Consider the following 13,870-nt stretch of genomic DNA (forward strand, 5'->3'; position numbering starts at 1 on the left):
TTTCGCACTAACTTATTCAACTCTGTAATTATATCGTTCATTATTATGCGGCTTTAGATTAACTGGTGCGCTTGGCTAAGCCATAGCTACTATTTAATAATGTCGGCGTATATTGTGACGCAGCCATGGAATCGTAAAGAGTTGAATAAAAATGACGCACCTTTGTGCCACCATGGTCCACTGTAATTCAGTGACTATATATGGGCCAGCGCTTCATAGAGGGGTATGTGTAAGCGTCTGTAGTGGATGGTTATATACATGCGAATGAATTGTGTATGTATTGAATTCATTGTGTGTACTATGTATCTGCCTAGTGAACGTGTGTGTATTAATAAAAGCTGTATCAACTTTCTGGTGTCCTTGAGTAATCCATGAATGGCCCTACCTTCCCGAAATGCCGTGTGCAGTATCAACGTACGCCGCCTCTGACAGAAACAACTTTTTTTAGTATTGTTTAATTCCTCTAGATGGCGCCAGCTACCACCTACTTCACGGCCGCGGCGCTTTCACAGCTCCACCTACTTATATGAAGTTGAACATCTATCTATCAAAACTATGCTCTGCTGAGCCGGGATTGTTCTGATGCTACAGAATGTACATTTTGGAAGCACAAACGCGTGGATAACGTCGCTACACCGTGTGACGGTTCGACAAATAAAGACAGCAAGCCTAAATTACAGTCTCCGGGTGAGAGCCCCTTTGCAGTATCCGTCTCTTTTAAAGTGAACGCCGTCTCGCTGACCGAGCGAAACGTACGAGTTCCGTCGTTCCGTTTCGCGAGGTTTTCATCACTACAGGTTTGTCTCCTTGATTTTATTGTCATATCGTTCGATATTAAGCTCAGCGGGACCATTTTTTGTGATTGCCAGTGCCGCATACTCTTTATCAGTCGAGAATCGATGCACTCGCTAGGCCTAAATCTATTGCTCGCTTCGCTGGCTTGGCGTCAGCCATCTTGATTTTGACGGTTTCTCCATTGAAAAGGGAGGAATGGTTTCTCCATTTGAAGACGAACATTGGGGACATCGCCGTTTCTCCCTCAAAGGAGAGAGGGTCACTCCATTTTTTTTTAAGAATGTAGAGACAAAAGGTCTTATCTTTATTCTTTGTCTGTTTTTAGTGCTTCAGTAATGTTGGAACCATATGAAATACAGGATCCCACCATAGCAGACGAAGATGCACGCAGCCGTGCTCACACTCCGATTGACTTCTGCGCGCGCACGTTTTCTGCCCTTTGCAATATGGCGGAGCTGGCTTCACTGAGTGCTCGCCTTCTCCACTCCAGAAGTATTGCTATAACCTCCTTGGTTCCAACACAGCATGCGAATAGCTTTGATATATTTCCTGAGAGACTAGTACATTCATTGCATTCTACAATCTCGGAAAATATATCAGAGATATTCAATAAACCTGCCCCGAACTTCCCCTGCCTAGTGCTAAAAAAATGACGCACTTGCGCTCAAAATACTAAGCAGCCATAGCACTGACAGCAATGTAACAGACGTGTCGGCCAATCCTTGTGGTGAGCAACGCGCGTCATGTTCCCGTATGAAAGCGGTGCAGAGACATATCTGGCGCAGGTCATCGTCGCAGCCAAACTAACTCGACGGTGAAACTGACGAAGTGCGACCCAACAAAAATCGCTAAACCAACTGAGCTCAACATGGCGATATGTTCACCTCTGTTCGTCACTGTTCCGGCCAAATGGAACGCCGCGTATCTGGCGACCAAAAAATCCCCGCAAAGGCCATTCGTGTACGCCATTACTTGGACAGTACGACGTCACCGACGCGGTTTTTAGCATTTGCGGCCACAAAATCAACTTGTATGCGCAAGAATCGCTCGCAAAAACTGTAGAAGTCTTTTTCACTTCCACAGATTGCCCCGCGGAGGCTTCGCGCGAGAACGCGCGTTGATAAAATCCGGTATACTACACTTGTCATGGCAACAGCTACGCCATCGCTCGTTTACACTGGTTTCTGCCGAGCATTGGTAATCCTATCTCTGCCATAATATCATCATTCTTATTGTTCATCTACCGCTTCACTTCCCATACCCTTATCCTCCTCTTTCTTCCTCCTCTCCACCCTAGCACGCGCCATATTGGCCGCCGCTTCCTGCCTTTCGAACTCTTCACTTATTTCTTGTCTTCGAAGAAGCGTCGAATTTGACGTATGGTTCCATTACGAACACTCCTTCAACTCGTTTCTTTTCTTTCCTATCTCTCGCTCTTGCCCTCGGGAATAAGGGCATCAGCCGTCGCAGGAGCTTCGGCCTTTATAGACCACGTTTCTTTCCGCGTACCCATAAAAAATGAAGTTTTTTTTTCTTTCTCTCCTTTCTCTTTCGTACTGGACCCATACTCCCGTCTTTCCCCTTCATTTATTTCGAAGACCACAGGAAGGCCATGCTACTGCACCTACCTTCAAATCTCTCGATTCAAAAATAAAGAACAAATAAGGCTATTCGCGAAGAAATATTCTTCTAGGATCCCATTCACACTTTCTTCGTCTTCCTCCTCCATCTCCCATCTTTATCCTCGATGTTGCCTCTTTCTCGAGAGAGACCTCCGCTATCGAGAACCATTTTTCATACTCGTGAACTCCAGTATAAAATAATACACGGTGTACACATTTCTTTTGACCTCTCCACTCGGCCTTAAGGCAGGAAGTACAAAAAGCGGCATTGCATACGCGATTTTTGAAGCTCTAAATTCATACGAGAGAAAATGACGGGGGAATAGTTCAGGGAAAAAGGCTTTATATCGCCGACGAACTGTATTTCTTCCTAATACCGCGAGATCAGTGACGTGTGCACGTTAGTAAATTTCTTCTCCATCTTAGACCTCCAACATTTTTGTGCGCTCCGCCCATCGTTTTCTACCACATCCGGAGTATCTCATTTTATTTTGCGAGCGCACATCGAGAGCGACGGGCACATATATCGACTCCACCGAATCGAATCGCCTCCGAGATCCTCCACGGCGTTCAGCGGAATCACCGGCGAGACTCTCTCGAATGGCATCTAGGGCGATGCTTAAGAAGAGCCCCGAGGCATGTGGGCTTAGTTTTAAAAAAAATCGAGAAAGAAGATACATCGTAAGTGCATCAGGGACTGTAGCGGAGTTATGCGGTAGATTCGGCTGCTCTCGCATCTGCAGTTTTGAAACTTTTCTTTTTCCTGCGTCAAAACACATTTCCTTCCCAGGAGTCCTCGAAGCGCTGGAGTATTTTGAGCGGTGTCCCAAAACGCGTATCGCCGAGGTGGGCAGCGGAAGTCATGGCTCGGCAACCAGGAAACGACAGGCGATTTGCTTGGTGAAAGTATACACTGCGTTGATCTCCTCGTGAGGAAGAGTATGTGTATGCGTAATGCCCACCTATCCGCCAATCCAGGGTTCGCCATCTTGTCGACAGGTCGCTACTTCGCAGTTCGTGCAGCACTTCCCAATGCAGCCACGAGAGTTTGCACTCTGTATTAGGAGCAAAGTACGTACCTGGTCCGACTGCTTACCGAGGCGAGTGAGTTAACTCTCAATGTTTTCAAAGCAACTCAATAGATTATAAGTGAACGCTTACTTCCTGATGGTGGATCTCTTCCGGTAGATTTCCTTCATTCATTCAAACATTTTTGTTAAAATTGCAGTATCTAACTACAAAACGTGAGACTTCCCTGGACAATCGAACGCCGTTCATTAGAAAAGCCACGCGGTTTGTAGTGCGACACTGTAATTTTACCAGAATGTTCACATAAGTGTCTGCTGTATAGAATCTAGAGTCCTTTTTCTTCACTGTCACTAGCTTTTTCGTGAAGTGCGATTTTTTTTCGCTTATTTCCCATTCAGTTACGGCCGGCCACCGCGGTTACCGATGAGAGATGACGCTACGTGCACATGTCCCCAAATCTTGGTCATGTGATTATCATCAAAAAGGGAAGCTGTGCACTATATTCTCTGGTTCGACTTCCTGAGTGATACCCATCCTTTCGAGATCTTCCTGTGTGGTTACGCAACTATGACCATTCATTTCAACGTAGATACTTATCGTCTCTGTTTGAACGTGACAATGCGACAGCCGCCATTTATGCTAGCGCCTCACGTCTTTCGGGAATAGCGGATGCTGGGCAGAGCCATCACGACGGTTGAAGTCACCAAGATTTCCCGTAACACATCATAGCTTTATCTGAATTCAACTTTCATCGTCGCACTCTCTTCTAATTATTTCCTTCATCCATCGTTAGAGAGTCACAGCATGGTCTCTTATATTATAATTGATGGACTCTGGTAACCGTTATTTGATACGTGACTGGCACCAACACTGAACAATCGTTATCTACCGCTACAGCATACAAGATAAAGAAGACGATGAAAGACAGTTTCGCTGCACGTTCGAAGCAATGAATGTGGTAACAACAAATCGGAACGTTGTGCGAAGGCTAGCAGCTCACTATTTTAGTGTTCGATCTGGCGTTATTCTACAAAACGCCGATGTAGTGAGTGAAGCGACCCTCGTGCTGTCTATCGATTCAGCGCAAACTTAACGTTGTGACCCGTCATGATGAGGCGGCGCGACCATGTTCGCTGGACCAAAGCATGCAGTTGCATCCGCAGCGCACAGCCCTCTGCAGAGCTCCCGTCCCCCTCCCCCCATTTGTTATTCCACGAAAGGCGGCCGGCGCGTTTCCTCTCCGTTTGAGCCGCAATCGTCTGCTGCCCTCGCACGGTTTCATTCGCACACAGAACATACCAGGAGCTTGGCGACGTTACCAATTTGAACTCCATTCGACACCTCACTTGCAAAAAACGAAAAAATAACACCAAACGACGCGGAAGACGCACAAATTTAACAAACCACGCTTACACAAAAAGCCGATACGCATTAGGGAGTAGCAAGAACAAAGCCGACCGATATTTATCGTTAATCTGCATTTTGTTCAGTCTTTGCCGGCCATGCAACTTTCATCTATTCCGAGCAAATTCGACCTCTCTCGAAACAGCGTTGCTCATAAAGCTAAAAGCCTCCGCGGCAATAAAACGTTATGTTGAAAGCAAAAGCCTGCGTCGTTTTTGCATTCGAAGCGGACAAGTAATTTAGATTTACTGCAATCGAACAATTAGCGATGGCGGGATCTCTATGTTAGCTTGAGTTTAATGCGAATAAATGGTGTCTTTAATCTCTATATTAGTGCAATGTTGTCAGGTGTGACAGAAAGCACCTGCTGGGCAATCTGCGTCGCGCATTAAGTCATTACCTTTACAGAGTGATTACCTTAAAGCTATTTCAAACTGCATAATAATAAGATATCGGTCATGCAAACCATGCAAGCAAATCCCACATACCAATATAGTGAGAGCATGAGACAGAAAAGAGTAACCGCAAGTGGTTCCTAATGAATCTCTCAGAACTTCGTCTGAAGGCACGCCTAGCATGCTACTACTGACGGGTGTTATGGGAAATTAAATCGTATGCAAGATGCATATCACAGACATACAACACAAACTAAACACACCACAACAAGCGACACAGAAAAAAGACACAGCTTCACCGCAAGAGCGAAGCAACGAATGCGATAGCAACAAACTGTAGTGTTATACGAAGTCAGGCTGGCAACTAACTGTTTTGTATCCGATCTCGCGTAACTACAAAACGCTGGTGTAAGAGAATGCGGCCGCTCCAGGGAGAGATGCTCTCCGCATGTTCACTTCGCGTTGAGAGCGCAGCACGTAGAAGGGTATACAAGCCGCCCGCTGTGATGGTTGTCGAGATAGAGGGCGCGACAGCGATCGCGACCGCGCCCTTAGATTCAAAGTTCAAAGTTGCTGCTCGCGCAACACCCCCCCCCCCTCCTCCCCACGTGTCTTTTCAGGCTCGTAAAATACGGCCGGGGTATTTCCTGTCTGCTTCGACGGCAGGCATCCCGAGCGGGGTGATGCTATCGCATGCACCCACGGAGCGAGGAAATGGGCGGCCGGCTCGCCTTTGCTTCGGCCGCGATCGTCACCCCCGCTCGCGCACTTTTACCTGCGGTAGAGCATACGATGCTCGGGGGGATCTTATCAATTTTACTACGTACAGGAGGCACATGACGGCGACGGCGACGGCAAAAACCTGTCAAGACTGTCCACATAATTGCTATCGCAATAAAAATAATGTATTCGATGACGCCGATTTATCTCAGAAAAGGCATAAGAGTGTATTCTGCACAGGTCAGGGACAGATGTGTCACCCTGCCGACAGCATCTGACGCGTTTTCATCCATTTTCTTTCTTCCTACGGCAATCAAATCGGCGCACGGTGACCCGCATGCAGTTTAGGCCTCGCACATTACTTTCCTAAGTGGTGGGGACAAAGTTTAACCCAATAAAATAAAAACTCAGTAGTCGCTGAAAATGCCCTTGTACACGTACATAGCGCCGTTAACTTACTACTGCGGTCCCTCCTGGTCAGCGCTAACTTCGTTCACTGAGCAGTTGCTTCCTCCACGACCGTCATTCTGTGGCGTCCTAAACTTCATGGACAAAACAACGTCTTTCGCCGCACACGCCAATCGGCGAAACTGATGCAAGTCAGTTGCGCTCCACAGAACGCGAGCCACGGTTAATTAGATTCGCTACTGTGTCAGGAATTCGGGACAGTTCACCCTTTTATCCCGAAAGCGAACAAACGAGCAAGCAGAGACGCTATTCGCCCGGCCGATGAGTTTGATTAAGTGTATCGGTCTCTTCTTCCATTCAACTTCGCGGGTGCAGTCCTCGTCCTCAGCCGCGGGCTCCGCTGTCCTGGCATCGGCTCTCTTTTCTATAAGGCGGATGATGGAGGAGGGTGGTGGAAAGGGTAGGGCGTGTGTGTTCGAATGCCCCAAAGTGGGTCCGGCCATTGTGCTCAGCTGAGGCTCACAATGGCGGTGCGCTTGGTGGCCTCGTTCCCTTGGGAGACTTTGTTATGGGTCGAGGAATTGCCAGGGACCCCCGCCATCGCTCAGTCTCAATTTTCCGCCGGAGCTGTTCCGCTTACGGAAGCGCCCCATTGGCTGAGATTGCCTCAGGAAGGGAGAGACTACGTCGAACGCGGCGCGTTGCTGTGCACTGTGTTCCCCCGAAAGAGCTTCCCCTTTCTCTGCTCCAATTTCTTCAGTCTCTATCTTGCAGCCTTTCTATTAAAAATACGTTCCTTCCATTCAATCCTGCTTCACGGATAAGCGACTCTTTATCCTAAAAATTATCGCTCATTATCAATGGTTCGTAGAGCCCTGCTTGTTCCTTTGCAGAATAGGGGGAGCACGTTTATCGAAGAAAACTGCACGAGGGCCACCGTAGAATAATTCGACAATGCGCTGTTAGGCCAGCACGAACACCGCAGTCAAAGCTATTGTACTTGCTATATAAGTCAGCAATCTTGTATCCGTAAGTGACAATATTGCTGTTCGCAAGTGAGATGATCCAACCATCTATGACCACGTACACTCGCCCACTTGTACATAGAATTGCAGCTGCCTCGTACTTTTTTTTTTCTTTTGCTTTAACGCATGGCTGCAGTCGACTTGTTGCGACAGTCTATTAAACGTTCGTATGAATGAAAGGTGCCTAACGCTTTCACATATGAATTACAAGGTATCCTGGGGACATTGGTAGTTTCATTTTCGCCCAGACCGAGTGAAATGAAAAAAAAAATTAACGTTGCGTCGCATCAGTGGTGCTAAGCCTGAAGGGAGTAAGGAGATGGGTGGCCTTCCTTGTTTCCCTTTGTCATTATCTTTCTTTCTTCATCTATATATAGATCGGTCTCCGATCATAACGTCGACAAATAAACAGTTTTTTAGAAGCATATACCTTTTTCCTGTATATATATATATGTGACGCTATGAATGAGAGACGGGCCGTGGCTCATACGCCATACTTTTATTCCATTCACGCGCCACCTCTTCCTCGTCGGCTTCTCCTGCCATGGCTTCATGTGTCACACGATTCCCCCTCCCCCCGAAAGAGTGCGCGAGGTACTAACAAAAGTGAACGAGGAGTCTTATACGAGAAAGTCAGGCCAATAGTTCCATGTCCCTAATGAGTTCAATGACCTCGCCAGTACTTTAGAACACGGTTCAGCAGTCCGGTGATGCCCAGCACAGCTCTGGTGGGCGTGGCTGGCTGTTCCAGAGCAGGTGACATGGGGCTCCCCGGCGCCTGCATGCTGAGGAAAACACGGCTTGAGCTCCCGTGGAAAACGAAAACGGCTGGGAGACCTTGTAGCATCGGCAGGTCAGATGTCGTAGGCGTCGGGGTCTTTGTCGTGGCTTGTACACGCTGTTTGACTCTCGTTTGCGTGTTCGTTGACCGAAGCTGATGGAGCGATGTCTGTGTTCTTGACGAGAACATGGGGTGGTTTCTTGCTTCTTTCGTCGTTGCCTGTGGTTTTGTCGCAGTTGTCTTGATCTGTGGCGCGGAAAGCATCCTTGATGACGCTCCTTAATGCGGAGGTGTCTCAGATGTTGAAATTGTTGTCGGTTTCGTTGGTGTCTCTTCTGGCGAACTCCTTTATGCCGCAAGTGTTCTTTAGATGTAGTTTGAGTTCGTCGTTGTCCTTGTTCGAGTAACCGTTGTAGGCTCTGGGGTTCTTCGAGCTTCTTCTTTTGGCATTGCTGTTGTTGCGGGACTGGATGAGGTGGGCTTCTTGGAGTAAGATGAGTCTGGTTTTCTTTGCAAGTTGATGTGATCAGCAAACAGTCGGTACTCGGTGGTCTACTGTAAGGCGTGTCTGGCGATGAAAGTAGTGTGCCAGAATCATCAGCAACCTTCCCAGGGTGTTCTCAGATGCCGTTCATTGTGGATGTTTCAATCAGTTGGCAGCGCGCAGGGTTTAGTGAATTCGAAACTTCCGCATTGCTTTGGCTCTCAGGTGAGTGATCACTGGACGCTACAGTAGCAGCCATGACATCACCAGGTTCCGATTGCGAATGTAGGTACGAAAGCGTGCCATGAGCGTTATGAGCAACTGAAGCGTCACTTGATGCAAAACCAGGTGGTGCGGCACGTATGCGATGTGACGAATCAGCTGCATTTGGTCGTTCAATAACGTCTGGAGTACTATGGTGCAGTGAAGAGGTAGAAAATGCCGATTTCTTTGCCCATGGGAAACCTGGCGGTAGGTTCGGTCTTTTGGGAAAAGGGTCTGGATGCGTTTCGGTCAGCAGATGCTTTACCTTGTCTGCTTGGAATTGTAAATTCCTAGTCGGTGTTCGAATGTGTGAGGGATATTCGGAAGATTCATAAGATGGTACAATCGTCGCTAATTTTCTCACATGAGGTCTTGTTTGGCAAATATGCTTGCTGCGTGAAGAGTTCTCGTTACTGTGATGAAAAGGCTCCAGCTGGTGGGTTATGGACAAGTCTTCATCGTACTCTTTAAATCGAATGATCATTTCTTCTTTGATTTTTTTTCCAAGATTCGTTGTTTTGGAAGATGTGCGTGAGGTAAAAGCGGAAGGCCTCACCGGTGACGTAGTCGTTGAAGTTTTTGACCCTGTCCCGTTCTGACCAAGATGCAGCGGTAGCGTGGACCTCGAAAAGGTGGAACCAGTCCTCTACGGGTCCATCGTCCGCCGATCCAGCGTACTTCGGGATGTCGAAGTCTGCCGATGATGCTGCCATGAAGCTGGTCACTGTATGCAGCGATGATCTGCACAGGTGGTCTGTATGTGGTCAGGGCGTCTTGTTGGGAACGTTGATGATGCATGGCTGATGAAGTGGCTGCCAGGTCTTCATCCTGTCGACTTGTGTGACGCTATGAATGAGAGACGGGCCGTGGCTCATACGCCATACTTTTATTCCATTCACGCGCCACCTCTTCCTCGTCGGCTTCACCTGCCATGGCTTCATGTGTCATATATATATATATATATATATATATATATATATATATATATATATATATATATATATATATATATATATATATATATATATATATGTATATATATATATGTGTGTGTGTGTGTGTGTGTGCTTTCTATGATATGATTTGCTCTCTCTCCTCTTCCTTTTTTCTCCACCTCACCCTCACTTACATTTCCCACCCCTTGGTATACTCTAATATGCAAGGCTCTGCATCGCTCTGGTAGCATGCCTGGATAGCAGAGTGGTTACGAAGCTCACATTTGGATCGTGGGTACGCGGGTTCGAATCCCGCCTCGTCAAGAAATTTTTTGCGCCAAGCTTCTTCCTCTTTCTTTCTCTACTTTCTCTCTCTCTCCCTCTCTGTACACTTTCTCTCACCCATCCGAATTATTGCATCCCACGCCGGACAAATTCTATTCGCATGTGTAGTTGGTATCGAAAATTTCCGCGTCGAATTTTCACCGTGATCTCGTATCCGCATATTAAAAACAAGATGTTCGAAACGCCCACCCGATATTCTCGCGAAACAACTACATTACTATTTTTTTATATGGCAGTGTATTGATACCAGGGCAGGGCAGTGTCGCGACCACGGTGAATATCGCGATAGTATCTAAGAGATACTTTTGAGCAGTGGCGTAGCCAGGGGGGAGGGGCACACCGTGCCCAGGGCCCCCCTCCCCCGTCCGAAATTTCTTGTTGCCATGGCATACACAGCTCAAAACGACACTCGATAACACTTGAGTGCACGGCCCCCACTTCAGATCAAGGAGGTGCCCCTCCCCCCCTGAAAATAATTTCTGGCAACGCCCCTGCTTTTTTTGAGTATCTGTATTTCTGTAGCGAGATACAATTGAAGAATGTATGTATATCGCAGTAGTGAAATAAATTTACGATGTATTGATTATATCGCGATACAATTCAGGACACGAGTATCTCGAAACTTCTTTTTGGTCGTAAATGAGTGGGCGTGTTTCCAAGAAGAAACGAACCCTTCTTTTGTGCTAAGCCAAGCAGAGACGCGCCGCCGGCCGGTGAAGAGGGAGTGCGATGATGGCTTTCCAATAGGCACAAAATGGTCCACGTGGCCCACCCGACGCCACCAACGTTAGGATCGCGGTGGCAGTATTGTTAGCCTCTGCCGACGAAAGTGGCTGCCTCTCAAGTCTGGTGCAGCACCCCTAATTTTTTGTGGACGGCCAGCCATTTCGCGAGTTTGCGGGTCTTGTGTTGAGGCCGAACTGACGCTGTCTAGAAGCTGCTGTAGCTTAAGTGCAATTAACACAACAATATTTTCAGCAAAACAGATCTGATGTGTAAAATAAATGTATAACTTTTCCTAATTAAATGCTGTTCGTTAGCGATTCGAGCGATATGCTTGACTTGGAAGTTGCATCCCTTCATCTTTTCATCAATGCGCTGCAACATTATTCACAATTTTATGCGACGCTTATTCTCTTTGCGGAACATTGGCATCCCCGAAACAAAAAAAATATTCCAGTATGTATATTCTTGTATCTATATTCCTGTATCTATGTCCCGGCATACTTTTTTCTTCTTTCTGCAAATGCATCTCCGAAATATCCCGTTACGTCAGACAAATGTATTTCAGTATCTGTATTTTAGGCTTCCAGCAAACGTATTTCGATATCTATATTCCGGAATACTTTTCTTGGTTTCTCTGCCCAGTCCTGATTGATACACGCACATATTATATATCTTGTTTTATTTACATCTCCGCGTATCCTTCTCTTCCATCTCCTTACTGGAAATAACCGCTTCTTATCGAAAAATGACGATCTGAACCGGCAAATTCTATTTCCAGATCGTTGTTTTGTATCTTGTGGCGGTGATGCTGGCGAAACGTAGCCAGCCAGGACAAAACCGCTAGGAAGCAAGTTCGAGCTCCGAGAAATATAACTAAAGAAAAAAGGATAAATAAATAAACGACGCGAGCTTATAAAAGATCTCGAGGAATCTCTCTGACGTGACCTAATTAGCATTGCTAAAATGAATCTAAATTCTGGATTCACTCTTTCTTTCGCGTTTCATTTCGCGCTCGCCATGGTCAGCGAGAATAGAGGTAGGTGTAGGAGGACGTTTCTTTTTTTTTTCTTTAATTCATGAACGCCTCCGGTCCCCGGCGACGGCCCATGCGCCCATGTATATAGATCGAAGGCAACAGTTCGTATCAGGTGATAAATGAACCGGGCCACCTCTGAAAGATGGTTTCGACTACGCTCCACTTATAAGTACGCAAAAACACACGCGCACGTACATACTGTGCACACAGATAAGCGCACACGAGAAAGATACGTTTGCGAAATGAAAGAGACAGAGCGTTAGGGCAGTGCCCACAAAACTGGGGATAAAGAGAGAACGGTCATTGAGAATAGAAACGAGGGATGTGGTCAGGCTCTTCGCAATTTCATGAAAAGAATAGGAGATGAAGAATCGCCGGCCCAAAGAAGTGAATTTCACGCCCGACGTGTTCGCAAACGATGTGTAAACCATCAGCGGAGTCGTGTATATAAAGCACCACTAGATATACGTGTGCGTTGACGAAAGATAATTATAGCTCTCGCGTTCACTTTACGGAAGCTGAGGACGTCCATTTATTCATCTATTAACAGTGAAGAAAACCCAAAGCATTTGGAAAAAGGAAGCGTAAGCCTAATCATGCAGTGACTTTTTATTGAAATGCTAGTTATTTGCGCGAACACGTACCGCTTGCTTTATTGGTTTTAGTTTTTGGTTTCTTTTTAATTGCTTAAGATACGCGTTCGAGAAGCAAGTAATCATTATCAATATTAATACACAACTAATGAAACCGACAGGCAATTAGGCTAAGTAAAAGAAACCATAGGGGACATTATATGTCGTTTCTTAGCTGTATTGTAATGATTCTAACTTAAATCGAAATAAATTAAATTGGACGAAAAATAACCCTTTACGTTGGTGGGATCCGAACCCACAACCTTAGAATTACGCTCCCGGTGCTCTGCCATTTTGGCTGCAACGGAGGGCGCTCCCCCGTCCACATTTTCGTAGGGCATTTATACGTGATTAATACCTGCGAGTGTTAGCCAGCGCCACCCGTGGCCCGAACGACGAGTGCGGAACACTCTTCTTTCACCAGAGGGCGCCACGGAGCACGTGATCCTCGCACGAGGTGGCGGCTGACCAATAAACCCTCGCATGCTACCTAAGGCATCAAGTCTGCCGGGACGAAGCCTTCGGTATGAAAGTACAAAAGCAGGGTAATTGTCCGAGGGGATCGTTTTCTGTATATCCACAACTAATGAAACCGACAGACAGTTAAGCCAAGGAATGCATGGGGTCCGGACACTATTTGTGGTTTCTTAACTGTATTGTAAGGATTCTCGATTAAATTGAAAGAAGCTAAATTGGGCAAGAAATGACCCTTTCCGTCAGTGGGATTTTTCGTCCACTGTGATTTCTTTGAATTAGTTTTCAGTGAGAATGATTACAATATAGCTAAGAAACCACAAATAAGGCCCCTATGCATTCCTTGGCTTAACTGTCGGTCGGTTTCATTAGTTGTGGATATACAGGCCCTAGGACAATTCCCCTACTTTCGTACAATCAATACATATAGTTATACAGTGAAACTTCACTTGAACGAACTTCATGGAGCCCCAGGAAAAAGTTCGTTAAAGTGAAAGTTCGCTGATCTGAAATATCTATGTTGTAACTTGTTCTCAGGAGCTGAAGAAAACATGTGTCCTTGAAATGAAATTTGAATCCTTGTATTTGCAATGCTGCCTATTTGAATGCAAATTTCTGCTTATTTGGCATGTTTTGAAGAATGTGGTAATCTCTTGCTGCACTTGTGCACTTAGGACAGCAGTGATCATGAGTTGAGTCACTATGTCCAATGGATGGAAAAACTTTATTGATTGTCCGGCAGATTAATGGCCCGGGCTCAGGTCTCCCATGTCAGGACGTCAAGGCCTTCCCTAT

The sequence above is a fragment of the Rhipicephalus sanguineus genome, chromosome 5, assembly GCF_013339695.2.
Source record: "Rhipicephalus sanguineus isolate Rsan-2018 chromosome 5, BIME_Rsan_1.4, whole genome shotgun sequence".
Lineage (NCBI taxonomy): Eukaryota > Metazoa > Arthropoda > Arachnida > Ixodida > Ixodidae > Rhipicephalus > Rhipicephalus sanguineus.